At 44.3% G+C, this 17500-nt stretch overlaps 1 protein-coding gene across 1 annotated transcript in view; it reads left to right on the top strand.

Annotated features, from left to right (window-relative positions):
• The window catches only part of slc8a4a (solute carrier family 8 member 4a), a 104292-nt gene that overhangs the window by 77080 nt on the left and 9712 nt on the right, over positions 1-17500 (top strand). The gene's annotated exons all lie outside the window — the stretch shown is intronic.

The raw sequence follows: 17500 nt of genomic DNA, 5'->3' as shown, positions 1-17500 counted from the left end.
GTTGCAGAAAGTGAAGACGCGTGTGAGAATATAACTTTGGAGAATCCCGCGGTAAATGAAATGACTGCTGTAGAGGTAGCAGAGGCCGTATTGGGGGGGTTGGATGATGAGGAAGGAATGGACACTAACGTGGAGTTTAAATTCCCTAGGGTGAAAAGGAAAAAAGAACCTGTTGGACGCACTAGATCCTCTAAAAAAGTACCCGGTTCAGCCGATTTAAATGTTGAATCTGAGTCTGATTCTACTGACTCCTGCTCACCGTCACAGCAGCACGTATTTAGGGCTTTGTATACCTTGGATGCCATTAAGGATTTTTTGAAACGCACCAAAAATATGAAGGGGGTACGAGTGGAGAATTATTTTCCAGATACCATGGGTTTTGTTGATTCAGTGCAACGTTTTAGGAATAATCCAGAGAATGGTGGTTTTACTGATCAAGAGATTGCACGCCTCAAAAAGTTTCTGACAAAACTTAGACACGAGACTAATGATGAAAGTAACAGCATTTAATTCGATTTTCATATGGTGCCTTGTTTTGGTTGAGTTTGTGTTGTGCTTTCTCTCACAAATGAGTGTCTTTAACATAGCGACTTTAAATATAAATGGCGCTAGAGATATAAACAAGAGAGCGCAACTTTTTGAACTTATAAAACAAAAACACATAGATATATGTTTTGTGCAGGAAACCCACACCGATGATAGGAATGTTGTGGATTGGTGTAGAGAGTGGAATGGGAAAATATTCTTTAGTCATAAATCTTCTTTAAGTGGAGGTGTGGCTTTACTCATTTCTAGAAGTTGGGCTGCCTTAGATTTTACAGTTGACAACATTATAGATGGGCGACTTTTGAAAGTCAGAGCTACTTTTGATCATTGTGCTTTTGTCTTTTTATGTGTGTATGCTCCCTCATCTGGGATGGAAAGAATGCTTTTCTTAGATAAACTATGTGAAGTGTTAAGTAATTGTAGTAAAGATGATTATTTAATTATGGCGGGTGATTTCAATTGCACAGCACTAAATATAGATAGAAATCATCCAGAACCACATCTTGCTTCAAGAAAGAGACTTGTGGAATTGATTAACAAACATGAACTTGCTGATACTTGGAGGAATTTTAATCATTTAAGACAATATACATGGGGTCATGCAAGAGATGGGTTGATTTCTTTAGCCCGTCTCGATAGATTTTATTGCTTTAAACATCAGCTTAACGTTTTTAGGAATTGTGAGATCATTCCTGTTTCTATTTCTGACCATAGTTTGGTAACCTGTAATGTAGGCATGAGGCTTATAAAGCCTAGGAGTGCTTATTGGCATCTTAACACCAATTTGCTAAGTGATGCAAATTTTAGAATAGTTTTTCTGTATTTTTGGAATGATTTTAGAAAATGTAAGTCTTGTTTTCCATCTCTTCAACAATGGTGGGATTATGGAAAGGTCCAGATAAAACAGCTATGCCAGCAGTATACTTTCAGCGTCACAAAAGACACAACCCGTTCAATGAGAAGTCTTGAGATTGAAATAGTAGAACTTCAAAATGTTATAGAAACCACAGGAAATCAAGGCCATAATGAGGCACTCAAAACTAAAAAAGGCGCTTTGGCTGACCTTTTAGGATTGAAGGCACAGGGTGCTCTGGTGAGATCCAGGTTTCAGAGCTTGACTGAGATGGATGCTCCATCCCGTTTCTTTTTTAGTCAGGAGCGAAAAAATGGGCAGCGGCGTTGTATACATGCTTTGCGTTCCCAATCTGGGAATTTGCTTAAAGAGCCTGCTGAGATTCGGAGACGTGCAGTCAGTTTTTATGCTGACTTGTTTTCCTCTGAATATACTGAGCAGCCAGAGATTGAAAAAGTATTTTTTAATGGGCTACCCAAAATTTCCAAAAAAAGTGCAAAAGAATTAGAGCGACCACTGTCTTTGGAGGAGCTTAGTGCTTCTCTAAAGACCATGGAGAGTGGTAGGTCACCTGGCATTGATGGGCTTCCAGTAGAGTTTTTTAAGACTTTCTGGGCAGTGATTGGAGATGATCTGCTGGATGTTTTGAATGATAGCCTGACTAAAGCTGAATTACCATTGAGTTGTAGGAGGGCAGTCCTAACTCTACTGCCCAAGAAAGGTGATCTCCATGAGATAAAAAATTGGCGACCTGTTGCGCTTCTGTGTTCTGATTTGAAGATCTTTTCAAAAGCACTGGCTATCCGATTGAGGAATGTGATGGGGCAGGTGGTCCATACAGATCAAACATATTGCATCCCTGGAAGATCCATATTTGATAACATTGCTTTAATTCGAGACATTTTAGACATCTCCAGATTATTGGGCATAGATACTGGTCTGATTTCCCTGGATCAGGAAAAAGCATTTGACCGGGTTGAGCATCAATATTTATGGAAAACTTTAACAGCTTTTGGTTTCAGTCCAGGTTTTGTTGCTAAGATTAGAGTTTTATATTGTGGTGCTGAAAGTATCTTAAAATTTAATGGTGGTTTATGTTCTCCGTTTAAAGCTCAGAGGGGAATAAGGCAGGGTTGTGCACTCTCTGGTATGTTGTATTCTCTTGCTATTGAGCCCCTATTGCATAGATTGAGGATGGTCGTTTCTGGGTTTTCTCTATGTGGTTCAAAATATCTGTTATCTGCTTATGCTGATGATTTGGTGGTTTTTGTAAAGAATCAAGAAGATGTTGATGTTTTAACTGATACGGTCACAAGTTTTGGGAAGATATCATCAGCAAAGGTCAATTGGGACAAAAGTGAAGCACTATTAGGTGGAAAATGGGAAGGCAGGACACTAAAACTACCTCAAGGACTGAAATCTGGCACGAAGGGATTTAAGTACTTGGGTGTTTTCTTGGGTGATAGTCAAACAGAACAGAAAAATTGGGAAGGGGTCTTTGAAAAAATGAAAGGACGTCTCAAAAGATGGTCTTGGCTATTGCCTCACATGTCCTATAGAGGGCGTGTTTTAATTTGTAACAATTTGGTGGCATCCGCACTTTGGCATCGTCTAATGGTATTGAACCCTCCCCAAAAGTTGTTGTCTGATATTCAAACTGAAATGGTGAATTTCTTTTGGGATAAGCTCCATTGGATCCCCCAAAGCGTGTTATTTTTGCCTAAAGATGAGGGAGGCCAAGGACTTGTTCACCTGGTCAGCCGAGTCGCTGCCTTCCGCCTTCAGTTTCTTCAAAGACTACTTGTAGGCCCAAGAGACTTATTGTGGAGACCTTTGGCCTATACTATATTGCGAAGACTGGGAGGTTTGCAGTTAGATCTTTCCCTTTTCTTAATGGACCCCAACAGGCTGCCTTTCAAGAATCTGCCTTCATTCTATTGTGGATTTTTTAAAGTGCTTTGCTTATTTAAAATACAGAGATGTGAATTTTCAATATCTGCACCACTGCTGTTGAAAGAACCGTTGACAAGGGGATCTAGGCTGGATATATCAAGAGAATCATCCTTACCATTGGACTTCATTTTAGAGAGCCATGGTGTAAAAACGTTGGAGAATCTAGTGTCTCTAGCAGGCCCTGAACTTGATAAGGTTGAACCTGTGGCTGCTGCTTTAAAAATGAAGTCAACACGAGTTGTGGCACAGTTATTAAGCAAATGGAAAAGTGTCTTGACAAAGAAGGAGTGTGATATGTTGAGATCTTTCTGTGCCAATAGTTCTGAAATGAATGATGGTTTTCTGTTTCCAAAATTGACCCTCATGCCACAATTTGATGGGTGTGAAGGACCTTTGTTGAATGTTTCTTGTTTTGAAAAAATGTATCTGGATGAAACTGATGGTAAAGAACTGTATAAAGCCTGTGTTAAGGTTTTGAACAAATTAAAACTTAATACAAGGACTGATACACCATGGCGGGCTAAGCTTGTGTTAGATGACAGTGTTAAACCGAACTGGAGAATCTTTTATAAACCACCATTAACAAAGAGATATGGGGACTTACAGTGGAAGATCTTGCATGGTATTGTGCCTGTTAATTCTTTTGTTACGGTGCTAAATCCTATGGTTGATGATCAATGTCCTAGCTGTTCTGAAAGAGAGACAGTTTTTCACTGTTTTATGGAGTGTCATAGGCTTATCTCCTTGTTCCAATTGTTAGAATGTATTTTTACATGTTTTGGTTTGGTTTTTACTAAGAATGTTTTTATCTTGGGAGTTAAGTACACGCAAAAACGCAAATCTTGCTGTCAGTTATTAAACTTCATACTGGGAAAAGCAAAGATGGCAATCTGGGTTAGTAGAAGAAGTATACTTGAAAATACATCTGATCATGATCCAGTGTGTGTGTTTAAAAGACTAGTGAAGTCAAGGATTTTGATAGATTTTAGATACTATGCTGGAATGAAAGAGTTTGGAATTTTTGAAGACGTATGGTGTTACAGAGAAGTTTTATGCTCTGTTAGGAGCGATGAACTGGTTTATGGAGAACATGTGGCTTAATTAAGTCCTTATTTACTTATTTATTCAGCTTATTTATTTGTTATTTCTTTTTTATTTATGTATGTTTCATTTGTTTGTTGTCATCTTTCATGAATTCATAGAGACTAATGGTCTCTTAAAGAAAAAGCCCTTTCTGTAACATACGCGAAAGAATAGATCATTAAAGTTGTATTTTAAATTCTCTCTCTCTCCCCCTCTCTGCCTCTCTGCCCTGAGGCTGTTGGAGCGAGGAACATTGTTCATTGTCACTGTTGCTGTGTGTTAATATCAACACAAACAGTCTGACAAGAAGCTTCTTCTCTCTTGAGTTGTGTAAACAGACACAGTTCTACACCGGCCTCTAATTTGAAACGGCGGCGTGATAGCAAGAAGACCAAATAAAGCCTGTGAGTGTTGCTAGCTAGCATGTCTTTGAAGGTGTCGGTGAGAGAGGTTTGTACACCCCTTGGCGCTAGCATTTGTTACTAGAGTAAGGTGACCAGATGTCCGAGACCAAAACCGGGAACATAATCCCAAAAATGGGTTAGGGTTAACCCACGGGGATATTTTCAGTTTGACTATCAATCTAATTGAAATACATACAAGTTTTATCTTCAAAAAATGGGGACATAGGTAGTTTTTCTGTATCCCGGTGACAGGCAACCAAAAATGGGGACTGTCCCTTGAAACTTGGGATGTCTGGTCACCCTAATGGCCTGTACAGACTACACAACTTTTTTGTCTTTCATGATTATCGATTGACCATGTCAGACTAGGCGATCAGAGAACCACAAAATCTTGCAGCGTCTTGGCCGCAAGAGTGGCCACATTACAAGATCATCTATCGTAGTCTTCTCGTCGTGTGTCGTCACAGTGTCAGTATCAACACGGGAGTCGTAGGAGATTCCCCAAAAATTCTGACATGCTAGACTTTTGGTTGTAACGTCGTAGAATGTCGCAGACAATAAATCGCAGAAATGTCAGATTACAAGACGTTTCCCCTTCGAACGTCGTTCCCGACAATGGAAATTTGTCGGCCACGACACAATCATGGCAAAATCGGGCTGAAATGGTGTAGTCTGCACAGGCCATAAGCTAGAGTGTGTATGAAGGTGTCGGATGGGGCGGTTTAGCCACCGTGTGTACAGTATGGTGTCAGGAGGGAGCTGCCCATGTCACTGTCTTAATCCATTTCAATTTCAAATGCTCTATTGGCACTACAAGAGTTATTGTGCTAGCAAAGAAATTACAAACATACATATAGCTTAATATATCACTATCAATCATGATAATATGCTCCTATTATTATAACGATAAGAATTAGGATATTACAATAATATGATTATTTAATGCTAAAATTTTTATGATTATTACAGTATGTATCACTTTACCTTCCTCTCCATCTCTCATTCAATTTCTCTCTCTCTCTCCTCTCCCTCTCTCTCCCTCTCTCTCTCACTCCATCTCTCTCTCTCTGTCTCTCTCTCTCTCTCTCTCTCTCTCTCTCCCTCTCTCCTAATTGCGGAGTGTATCGTGCCGTTCCTCGGTGGCCTGTCTCAGATATGTCGCTTGATTGGCTGTGATTGCTCAGACGTGATGATGCATGATGCCTCCAGATCTCCATGGCGATCTCTCGCATCCTGCGGCGCCTCAGGTGTTGTCGCCCCGAGGCCCCTGCCTGTCAGAGACAATCGCTCAGGTGTAACGTGATCAAGTGCATCATGGGAGATTGTAGCGAAACAGTTCTCCGCTGTGATAGGCTGAGCAGCGTCAACAGAGACTACAGACTCTGAGAAGATGGAGGTGACAGCAGAAGGCTGAAATCTGAGAGAGAGAGAGAGAGAGAGAGAGTTGATTAGACCTTCAGTGGGGTTTAATAAGAGGAAAATAGATGATTAGAAGAAGAAAGAAGATTAGTTAATCCCTCTGGTTGGCAGTTGGGGGTGTAGGGGGTGGTATCCTCTCCGATATCTCTCTAAATTGCCCCCCCCCCCTCGCTGCCATGACAACAAGAATGCACCCAACAGGTCCTTCTCTTTATACTTACTGACGTGGGCTAAGTAGGAATGATTTGACTCGATACGATTTGACTCGATTCTGCCAAAAATCTAAATTCATTCAATTCAGTTTAAAAAAACAATTCAAAGTATGCCAGTGCTCCCTCACTTGTGTAAATGAAACGTGCTCAAATGAAGCCTAGAGAGCCCCTGGACTAGAGAAGCCTGCTCCACCAGACCGAACTGAGGCAGTTAGCATCGAATCTTGGGTTGCCCAAGGGCACAGTCCTGCCACTTCTGGCTGGCCAAGTGAGGGTGTTCCCAGAGTTTAATTGTGTGTGTGTGTGTGTGTGTGTGTGTGTGTGTGTGTGTGTGTGTGTGTGTGTGTGTGTGTGTGTGTGTGTGTGTGTGTGTGTGTGTGTGTGTGTGTGTGTGTGTGTGTGTGTGTGTGTGTGCGTCTGCAGTAGTGTCTGGCCACTGGGGCCAACAGAGCTCCCCAGCAGAGGGAGCAGAGCCGACACGCTCAACGCTTCAGACGCCTGTCATCCCGTCACATCGCCATTCATCCTCCTCTTCTCTCACTCCTTTATTCATCCTCCTCTTCTCTCACTCCTTTATTCATCCTCCTCTTCTCTCCCTCTTTTATTCATCCTCCTCTTCTCTCACTCCTTCATTCATCCTCCTCTTCTCTCACTCCTTTATTCATCCTCCTCTTCTCTCCTTTATTCATCCTCCTCTTCTCTCCCTCTTTTATTCATCCTCCTCTTCTCTCACTCCATTATTCATCCTCCTCTTCTCTCCCTCCTTTATTCATCCTCCTCTTCTATCACTCTTTTATTCATCCTCCTCTTCTCTCCCTCCTTCATTCATCCTCCTCTTCTCTCACTCCTTCATTCATCCTCCTCTTCTCTCTTTTATTCATCCTCCTCTTCTCTCCCTCCTTCATTCTTCCTCCCCTTCTCTCCCTCTTTTATTCATCCTCCTCTTCTCTCTTTTATTCATCCTCCTCTTCTCTCACTCCTTTATTCATCCTCATCTTCTCTCTTTTATTCATTCATCCTCTTCTATCACTCCTTTATTCATCCTCCTCTTTTCTCACTCCTTCATTCATTCTCCTCTTCTCTCTTTTATTCACCCTCCTCTTCTCTCTCTCTTTTATTCATCCTCCTCTTCTCTCACTCCTTCATTCATCCTCTTCTTCTTAGACTTTAGACTGGAGTCTTGTGGAGTGTGTGTGTGTGTGTGTGTGTGTGTGTGTGTGTGTGTGTGTGTGTGTTAGACTTTAGACTGGAGTCTTGTGGAGGATGTGTGTGTGTGTGCTAGACTTTAGACTGGAGTCTTGTGGAGTGTGTGTGTGTGTGTTAGACTTTAGACTGGAGTCTTGTGGAGGGTGTGTGTGTGTGTGTGTTAGACATTAGACTGGAGTCTTGTGGAGGGTGTGTGTGTGTGTTAGACTTTAGACTGGAACCTTGTGGAGTGTGTGTGTGTGTGTGGGTGTGTGTGTGTGTGTGTGTCTGTGTATGTGTGTGTGTGTGTGTGTGTTAGACTTTAGACTGGAGTCTTGTGGAGGGTGTGTGTGTTAGTGTGTTAGACTTTAGACAGGACTGGAGTCTTGTGAAGGGTGTGTGTGTTAGACTTTAGACTGGAGTCTTGTGGAGGGTGTGTGTGTGTGTGTGTGTGTGTGTTAGACTTTAGACTGGAGTCTTGTGGAGGGTGTGTGTGTTAAGTGGATGAGCTACAGCACAGTAGGTACAATAGGCACAGCTCTGTAGAAGTAGATGAGCTACTGTAAGTACAGGGTGAAGAGAGCTTTTAAAAGATCCCAGAACTAACGCTAGACTCATTCTCCCTCTTTCTTTTTTCACCCCCTCTCCTCTCTCTCTCCTCTCTTCTCTCTCCCCTCTCTCTCTCCTTGTCTGATCTCTTCACCTCCTCTCTTCTCTCTCTTCTCTTCTCTCCACCTCCTTTCCTCTCTCTCATCTCTTCTCTCTCTCCTCTCTCTCTCCTTCTCTTTTCTCTCTCCTCTCTTCTCTTCTCTACCTCCTCTCTCTCCTCTCTTCTCTCTCCTTCTCTCTTCTCTCTCCTCTCTTCTTCTCTCCTCTCTCTCCTCTCTTCTCTCTCCTTTTCTCTCTTCTTCTCTTCTCTTCTCTACCTCCTCTCTCTCTTCTCTTCTCTCTCCTTCTCTCTTCTCTCTCCTCTCTTCTCTTCTCCACTGCCTTTCTTGCCTTTGGCGTTCACTTTTATCATTGCATGCGTCCTCACTACCTGTTGCCATAGCAACGCCATAATTCTGTATGTCAGTTGGTCTCTGTGTTTTTTGTAGTTGATTGTATACGCACAGCTTCACCATCCAAATCATTTGGCATTGTGTGTGTATGTGTGTGTGTGTGTGTGTGTGTGTGTGTGTGTGAGTCCTCTCACTCTTGCTGTTTCCCCTGACTGATGAATACAGCCCTCTCCTCCTCTACTCTCTCATCATCCTCTTTGTGAAAGCCATGTTGTGCTCTCTGTAAACACGCTTGACTATGTGTGTTTGTGTGGAGGGGCGAGCCTGGTGGTGGAGGGAGGGGGGGGGGGGCTCTCTCTCAGCTCCCCCAGCCTAGACTGCTCTCCCTGGGCTTCCCCCTCCTCCGAGGGGCCTGGTACTCCCATGGGGAGAGTTGGTGTCTTCTCTTTGCCTTTTGCAATTATGCTGTCAGCACATTCACAACACCACAGAAGTCTCTTTCTGTCTGAGTATGTGTGTGTCAAGTCTCTGTATGTGCGTGTGTCAAGTGTGTGTGCGTGCGTGTGTCAAGTGTGTGTGTGTGACTGTGTCAAGTGTGTGTGTGTGTGTGTGTCAAGTGTGTGTGAGTGTGATTTTAAGAAAGAAACAGAGAAATATAGTCTGGTTTTCACCATCTTTTTAGATTGAACATTAGTCTGGGGAGGCTGCGCTTTGTTTCTACTGCACTTTGCGTCGCTTAAGTTTCATTATCGTCACGTCACCGGCCAATAGCGTGCCAGGACTAGAATATGGCCGTTTCTGATTGCAGCCAAAGGTTCTGGCTGTAAACAGAGGAGATAGATCTGCTGGTTTCCAGCTTGAGCTGCCGGGCGAAATTCAAATACCCCGGAACTTCCCAGCCTAAGAGAAAGAGAGAAATATACAGAAATAGAGAGAAACATATATAGAAATATAGAGAAAGAGAGAGAGGGAAAAGAGAGAGGGAGAAAGAGGGGGGAAAAGAGAGAGCCATAGAGAGAGAAAGAAAGAGAGACAGAGAGAGAAAGAGAAGTAGAGAGAAAGAAAGAGATACAGAGAGAGAAAGAAAAGTAGAGAGAGCGAGAGAGGGGGGAAAGAGAGGGCAATAGAGAGAGAAAGAGAAATAGAGAGAAAGAAAGAGACAGAGAGAGAAAGAGAAGTAGAGAGATCGAGAGGGAAAAGAGAGAGCAATAAAGAGAGAGAAAGAAAGAGAGACAGAGAGAGAAAGAGAAGTAGAGAGAGCGAGAGAGGGGGGGGGAAGAGAGAGCAATAGAGAGAGAAAGAGAAATAGAGAGAAAGAAAGAGAGACAGAGAGAGAAAGAGAAGTAGAGAGAGCGAGAGAGAGAAAGAAAGAGAGACAGAGAGAGAAAGAGAAGTAGAGAGAGCGAGAGAGAGGGGAACAGAGAGAGCAATAGAGAGAGAAAGAGAAATAGAGAGAAAGAAAGAGAGACAGAGAGAGAAAGAGAAGGAGAGAGAGCGAGAGCATCATTCCTGTACACTCGGCAGTGTGCTTCATGCTCACAGCAAGTTTGTTTCTGCAAATTCTGTTTCATTTGGTTCCTGTTGTTTTTGTTTTGATAGATTTTGATGTTGTTATTGTTCTGTAATACAGCGCGCACTTGGCTGTCTCAGCTGATATCATTATGAGGAGTGTGTGTGTGCCTTTTCCTCAGTGCTGCGCTGGTAGCCTCTACAGAACATCAGTCTGATGAGTGTGTGTGTGTGCGCTGGTAGCCTCTACAGAGCATCAGTCTGAGGAGTGTGTGTGTGCTGTTTCCCTCTACAGAGCATCAGTGTGTGGAGTGTGTGTGTGTGTGTGTGTGTGTGTGTGTGCTGTTCCCCTCAGTGCTGCGCTGGTAGCCTCTATAGAGCATCAGTGGTGAGAAGCCTACTTAGAACTGTAATACAACAGCCGTAAATAAGGCAAAAATTTTTAATCGAGTCCATGCAGGGAGCTAAGCCAATGAAAAAAGACATCTTTCGGGAGGCGATTATTTAACCCTTTGTGTAACCTACCGCATAAGGTGTTTTTTTCCGTTTCAACCTGAATATTGGTGGGGACATTTCAGTCGTCTTTTGACATTGGCGTGGACACATCCTACAGTCCCCATGCAAATCTACGCCCATGTGCACTGTGGTTTGGTATGGATCAGGCTGAGGGGACATTGGTGTCATGGTAAGACAGTATATTGGTATACTATAAGACATTGGTGTCATGGTAAGACAGTATATTGGTATACTATAAGACATTGGTGTCATGGTAAGACAGTATATTGGTATACTATAAGACATTGGTGTCATGGTAAGACAGTATATTGGTATACTATAAGACATTGGTGTCATGGTAAGACAGTATATTGGTATACTATAAGACATTGGTGTCATGGTAAGACAGTATATTGGTATACTATAAGACATTGGTGTCATGGTAAGACAGTATATTGGTATACTATAAGACATTGGTGTCATGGTAAGACAGTATATTGGTATACTATAAGACATTGGTGTCATGGTAAGACAGTATATTGGTATACTATAAGACATTGGTGTCATGGTAAGACAGTATATTGGTATACTATAAGACATTGGTGTCATGGTAAGACAGTATATTGGTATACTATAAGACATTGGTGTCATGGTAAGACTATATTGGTATACTATAGGACATTGGTGTCATGGTAAGACAGTGTATTGGTATACTATAGGACATTGGTGTCATGGTAAGACAGTGTATTGGTATACTATAGGACATTGGTGTCATGGTAAGACAGTGTATTGGTATACTATAGGACATTGGTGTCATGGTAAGACTATATTGGTATACTATAAGACATTGGTGTCATGGTAAGACAGTGTATTGGTATACTATAGGACATTGGTGTCATGGTAAGACTATATTGGTATACTATAAGACATTGGTGTCATGGTAAGACAGTATATTGGTATACTATAAGACATTGGTGTCATGGTAAGATGTATTGGTATACTATAAGACATTGGTGTCATGGTAAGATGTATTGGTATATAATGGGCAATTGATGATTACAGTGCTATGCTGGAGTATATGTTGGAGTGGCGTCATTACTGGGTCACATTTGTATTGTAGCAGAAATGTCCGGGATGGGCTTAAGGTGTCAGTGCAGTGCATTGTGAAGTGCTGCATGACGTGTGATCTTGATAGCAGTTCATTGTGAAGTGCTGCATGACGTGTGATCTTGATAGCAGTGCATTGTGAAGTGCTGCATGACGTGTGATCTTGATAGCAGTGCATTGTGAAGTGCTGCATGACGTGTGATCTTGATAGCAGTGCATTGTGAAGTGCTGCATGACGTGTGATCTTGATAGCAGTGCATTGTGAAGTGCTGTATGACGTGTGATCTTGATAGCAGTTCATTGTGAAGTGCTGCATGACGTGTGATCTTGATAGCAGTTCATTGTGAAGTGCTGCATGACGTGTGATCTTGATAGCAGGCGTTGGTTTGCTGACGCACCACTGTAGTTCTGGCCTGCTCTCTCCTGCAGGATCACCTCGCTCAGCGCTGCACACATCTGGAGAGTCTGTCAGCCACACACACCAGACCTGCAGCCACACACACACACACACACACACACACACACAGCAGCCCTGCTGCAGCAACACACACCAGCCCTGCTGCAGATACACACACACACACACACACCAGCCCTGCTGCAGCCACTCAAGAGCTTATGGCTGACCAGCCGAGAAGCAGCCGCCCGTCTGGAATCTAGGTCAAAGTCAGCCGTAGTGGATCAACCCGCAGTCCCCCCTCATATCATGACAAAGACTGGAAGTGTGGCTGGTTGGCTAATCAACTTAGGGTCCGTTCGGAGTTGGTATGATAAGGAAGGCTAATCAACTTAGGGTCCATTTGGAGTTGATATGCGTGGTCTCATAATCTCCACTGAAAGCACCGCAAAAGACACTCCCTTCCCTGATCTAATGCACAACCACAACACTCTAGTCTGCCATCTTATGCAGTCAGCCTCCATGGGAACAAAGTCTGGGCAGTTAGTCTCCATGGGAACCCAGTTAGTCTCCATGGGAACCCAGTCAGCCTCCATGGGAACCCAGTTAGTCTCCATGGGAACCCAGTCAGCCTCCATGGGAACCCAGTCTGGGCAGTTAGCCTCCATATGGACCTAGTTAGTCTCCATAGGAACCCAGTCTGGGCAGTTAGTCTCCCTGGGAACCCAGTTAGTCTCCATGGGAACCCAGTTAGTCTCCATGGGAACCCAGTCTGGGCTCCTCTCCTCCTGGGTGTGTGGCAGCGATGTCTGTGGTAGCAGGAGATATGTGTCCATTATGTCCATGTGTGTCCATTAGGTATTCCTCTGAGCTCCTGTAAGGTATTCTGTAATGGCACGGTCAGACTATACGATTGTTTTGTCGCTCACGATTGTCGTTTACGATCTACCATGTCACACTATACGATTTTAGAACCATGAAAACCTCTCCGCGTCTTGGTCAGTAGAGTGGCCACATACACCGAAAGCATCGGTCGCGTCATACGACTCCCGTCAAATTTCTGACAAGCCAGGCTTTTTGTCGGGCTGTTTTAGAACGTCGTGAACGCCAAATCGCAAGTCGGGATGCATGTCACATTATAAGATTCACTCCGCGTTCGATGTCGTGCCCGACCATTTGAAATCAGATACGACGCTGTAAACTTGTCGGTCACGACAAATTCGGGCCAAAATCGGGCTGATATCGTGTAATCTGACCAGGCCATAAGATAACCCCAGAAAACCAGAAAAAGTTGACAGGTATGGTACTGTATGTCATAATGAACCAGGTGAGCTGTGGCTCAGGTATGGGTGCCGTAATTAGTAATTACCTGCCGAGTTGACCCTTTCGTCCAGTCCAGGCAATGAGTAGATCCATTGGGTAGTCCATTTAGTGTCCACACACACACACACACACACACACACACACACACATATCTCTGAGTAGATCCATTGGGTCGTCCATTTAGTGTCCTGTTCATATCTCAGTAGATTTAATGATGCTGGTGCCGTTGTAGAAGTCAGTACAATTTAGATTCTGCACATTCTGCATTCAATTTCTCTTTTAGAGTGTGTGTGTGTTAAACTAAAAAAGTGTGAAGAGGGGTATATAAACCTATATGGCTCCCCAGGAAACAGCTGGATTTGTTTTCTTAGGATGGAGATCTCCGGATATTTTCGTATATCTCCGGATATGTCCCAGATATGTCCCAGATACGGGCCAGATACGGGCCACATACGGGCCACATATGGGCCAGGTTTCTCTGTGTGGCGATGCGGCTCCTGTGCTGCTCTGTGTTCTCCCATCATGCATCTCTGTCCTGCGGGCCGAGTGGCTCCGCCCCTGGAGTCTGGCGTCGGCATCCCCTCCTCATTCCACTCGCAATGTTCCGCCTGTCAGTGTCCGCACGTTCTATCAACGCTTTCACACAGCATGATCCAGAATTGCTGTTCCGTCTTCTCGTGTCCTTTGGCCGCCTACTACAACTCAAGTCTCAAGCTTAGAACATTTATTGCCTTTATTGTATTGTGCTCATAGACAGGATGAAATAGATTATGCTAACTGTGTGTGTGTTTGTGTGTGTACAGTATGTGTGTGTGTGTGTGTATGAAATAGATTCTACTAAGTGGAGTTCTGTGATCCTTTCCACAGTCTCTCTGTACCATTCCATTGTTCTGCAACTGTGTTCTATTGATTAGGTTCCTCCAGCGGTGTTCTAGAAGCGTGTTCCCTAGTGACTGGGCCCGGTGCCGTGGAGATAATTAGCCCTACCAGAGCTCCGCAGATTACCATGGCGCCCGTATCACCACACACCAGCACACACTCCCCTCACCACCTTAATTAGATCACTGGAATGGAATCAAGAGTGGGGGCTGATGGGATTGTGTGGTGTGTGTTTGTGTGTGTGTGTGTGTGTGTGTGCGCGTGTGTGTGTATAGATGTGCGTGTGTGGGTGTGTGTGGGTGTGTGTTTGTGGGTGTGTGTTTGTGGGTGTGGGTGTGCGTGTGTGCGTGCATGCGTGTGTGAGTGTGTACAGGTGTGTGTGTGTGTGTGTGTGTGTGTGTGTGTGTGTGGGTGGGTGGAGGTTGTTTCTGCATGAGAGGGGTGGATGAGGGGTTAATGAGGTGTGATGAATGTGGTCGAATTATAAATGAGGCACTCCAGCCTCCTCCCAAACGTGTGTGTGTGTGTGTGTGTGTGTGTGTGTGTGTGTGTGTGTGTGTGTGTGTGTGTGTGTGTGTCTGTGTGTGTGTGTGAAACTCCAGCGTCCTCCCAAACGAATCAGTGTGTGTGTGTGTGTGTGTGTGTGTGTGTGTGTGCGGAACTCAAGCCTCCTCCCAAACAAATCAGTGTGTGTGTGTGTGTGTGTTAAATGATCTCTGTATTCGCTCTGAGTTTTACAAGCCTAGAAGAAGCCCAGAGGAGAGTGCATGTGGTCTGTCTGTCTGTTAAGATGTGTGTGTACCAGCAGAATTCAGTGTTTGTGTGTGTGTGTGTGTGAGAGAGAGAGAGAGACAACGAGAGGCTAGGTGATTGTGTGCAGAATGTTTTTTATGGTGTGAGCGCGTGTGTACACGGTGTGTGTGTGTGTGTGTGTGAGAGAGAGAGAGAGAGAGAGTGTGTGAGTGTGTTCCTTACATAACTGCACTGTGCCTGTGTGTGTGTGTGTGTGTGTGTGTGTGTGTGTGTGTCCCAGCCCAGCTCTTCTGCTGTAGTCCTCCTTTATTATTTATGACTTCTAATTACCAGCATCCCAAACAGATGGACCACCTCCATCTCTCCCTCTCTTCCTCCCTCCATCTCTCCCTGTCTTCCTCCCTCCATCTCTCTCCCTCCATCTCTCTCCCTCTCCCTCCCTCTCTCCCTCCATCTCTCCCTTTCTCTCCATCTCTCCCTCCCTCTCTCCCTCCATCTCTCTCCCTTTCTCTCTTTATCTCCCTCCATCCCTACCTCTCTTTCTCTCCCTCCCTCTCTCCCTCCATCTCTTTACCTCCATCTCTCTCTCCATCTCTCCCTCCCTCTCTCCCTCCATCTCCTTTTTTCTTTTGTTTTCTTTTCTTTCTAGCTCGTCTTTTTCACTGCCTTTCTTTCTGTCTGTCGGTCTCTCTCTGTGTGTGTGTGTGTGTGTGTGTGTGTGTGTGTGTGTGTGTGTGTGTGTGTGATTTGTGGTCCCCTGTGACTCTGTCGTTTCTCTTGCTATCTGTGGTGCCAGTTGAAAGGAGACAAAGTGTTCTGTTTTGTGCGTTTGTGTGTGTGTGTGCGTGTGTGTATACGTATGTGTTTGTTTGTTTATTTGTTTGTGTGTGTGCGTGTGTGTGTGTGTGTGTGTCTGTGTGTGAGCGCGTGTGTGTGTGAGCATGTGTGTGTGTGTGTGTGTGTGTGTGTGTGTGTGTGTGTGTGTGTGTGTGTGTGTGTGTGTGTGTGTGTGAGTGAGTGTGCGTGTGCGTGTGTGTGCGTGTGTGTGTGTGTGTGAGCGTGTGTGTGTGTGTGTGTGTGTGTGTGTGTGTGTGTGTATGTGTGTGTGTGTGTATGTGTGTGTGAGCGTGTGTGTGTGTGTGTGTGTGTGTGTGTGTGTGTGTGAGCATGTGTGTGTGTGTGTGTGTGTGTGTGTGTGTATGTGTGTGTGAGCGTGTGTGTGTGTGTGTGTGTGTGTGTGTGTGTGTGTGTGTGTGTGTGTGTGTGTGTGTGTGTGTGTGTGTGTGTGTGTGTGTGTGTGTGTGTGAGCGTGTGTGTGTGTGTGTGTGTGTGTGTGTGTGTGTGTGTGTGTGCTCAGTTTTCCCCTCACTTCCTCCTCTGCCCATTCATCACCTGGATGCTGTCTCCACTGGCCTTCTCCTAATGGGAGTGCACACACACACACACACACACACACACACACACACACAGATTCACACACACACCCCCACACACACACCCCCACAGAAACACACACACATTAGCCTGGGTGTTCCCATGCTGCCTTGCACGCGATTTGATTCACGCTGCTAAGGCAGCCTGGAAACTACGGCCCTAGTTTTTGCCTCAGATGTGTGTGTGTGTGTGTGTGTGTGTGTGTGCCCTGGTAGTGGGCTTCTCTCTGTGTGAGGTAATTAGTTGTTGGCGTCCATTCTTCTGCAGATTGCCTTCAGTTCATAGCAGTGCTGGGTCACCTCATAGCAGTGCTGGGTCACCTCATAGCAGTGCTGGGTCACCTCTCCTCTTCTCTACTCTCACACTGTGTGTTCACTGTGTGCTGTGTGTTCACTAATTCGGTTAAATTGGGTTAAATGCAGAGAACTGAATTTCCCTCACGGGATCAAAAAGTATATATTCATTCATAGCAGTCCTGGGTCATCTCATAGCAGTGCTGGGTCATCTCATAGCAGTGTGAGAGAAAATGGAGTTGATCATTAAGTCCAATATTCTAATATGTGGTTTAACGTTCTAATATTCCAGTGTGTGATTTAAAGCTTTGTCTTTCGCACTAGTGGGTCACTTTGACACTAAAATAATGATTCTAATGACTATGTATGTATGTATGATATCTGTACTGTTCCTAAACATGGATAACGGAAGGAGTCAGGGTTATCGTGTCTGTTCACGCCAACAACCATTGATTAAAGTAGACTGAGTGTCTCCTGAAGTTTTCCGCTGTTGTTGCATGATTATCTATCCTTTGCTGTTGTGTATTTAAACCTTGTAGAATTCTCTATCAAATCAGAGACGCATATTCTGGAGTACCCTGTGCTTCGTGTGTGCCTCTCTCCTGTACAGCTGCAATTAAACCCTGTATCCTGATTGTACTTCTTTGTGACTGGATC

Source organism: Sardina pilchardus, chromosome 5 (genome assembly GCF_963854185.1).
Source record: "Sardina pilchardus chromosome 5, fSarPil1.1, whole genome shotgun sequence".
Lineage (NCBI taxonomy): Eukaryota > Metazoa > Chordata > Actinopteri > Clupeiformes > Clupeidae > Sardina > Sardina pilchardus.
Note: the sequence above shows the minus strand (reverse complement) of the source record. Positions and strands in the feature narration are given on the sequence as shown.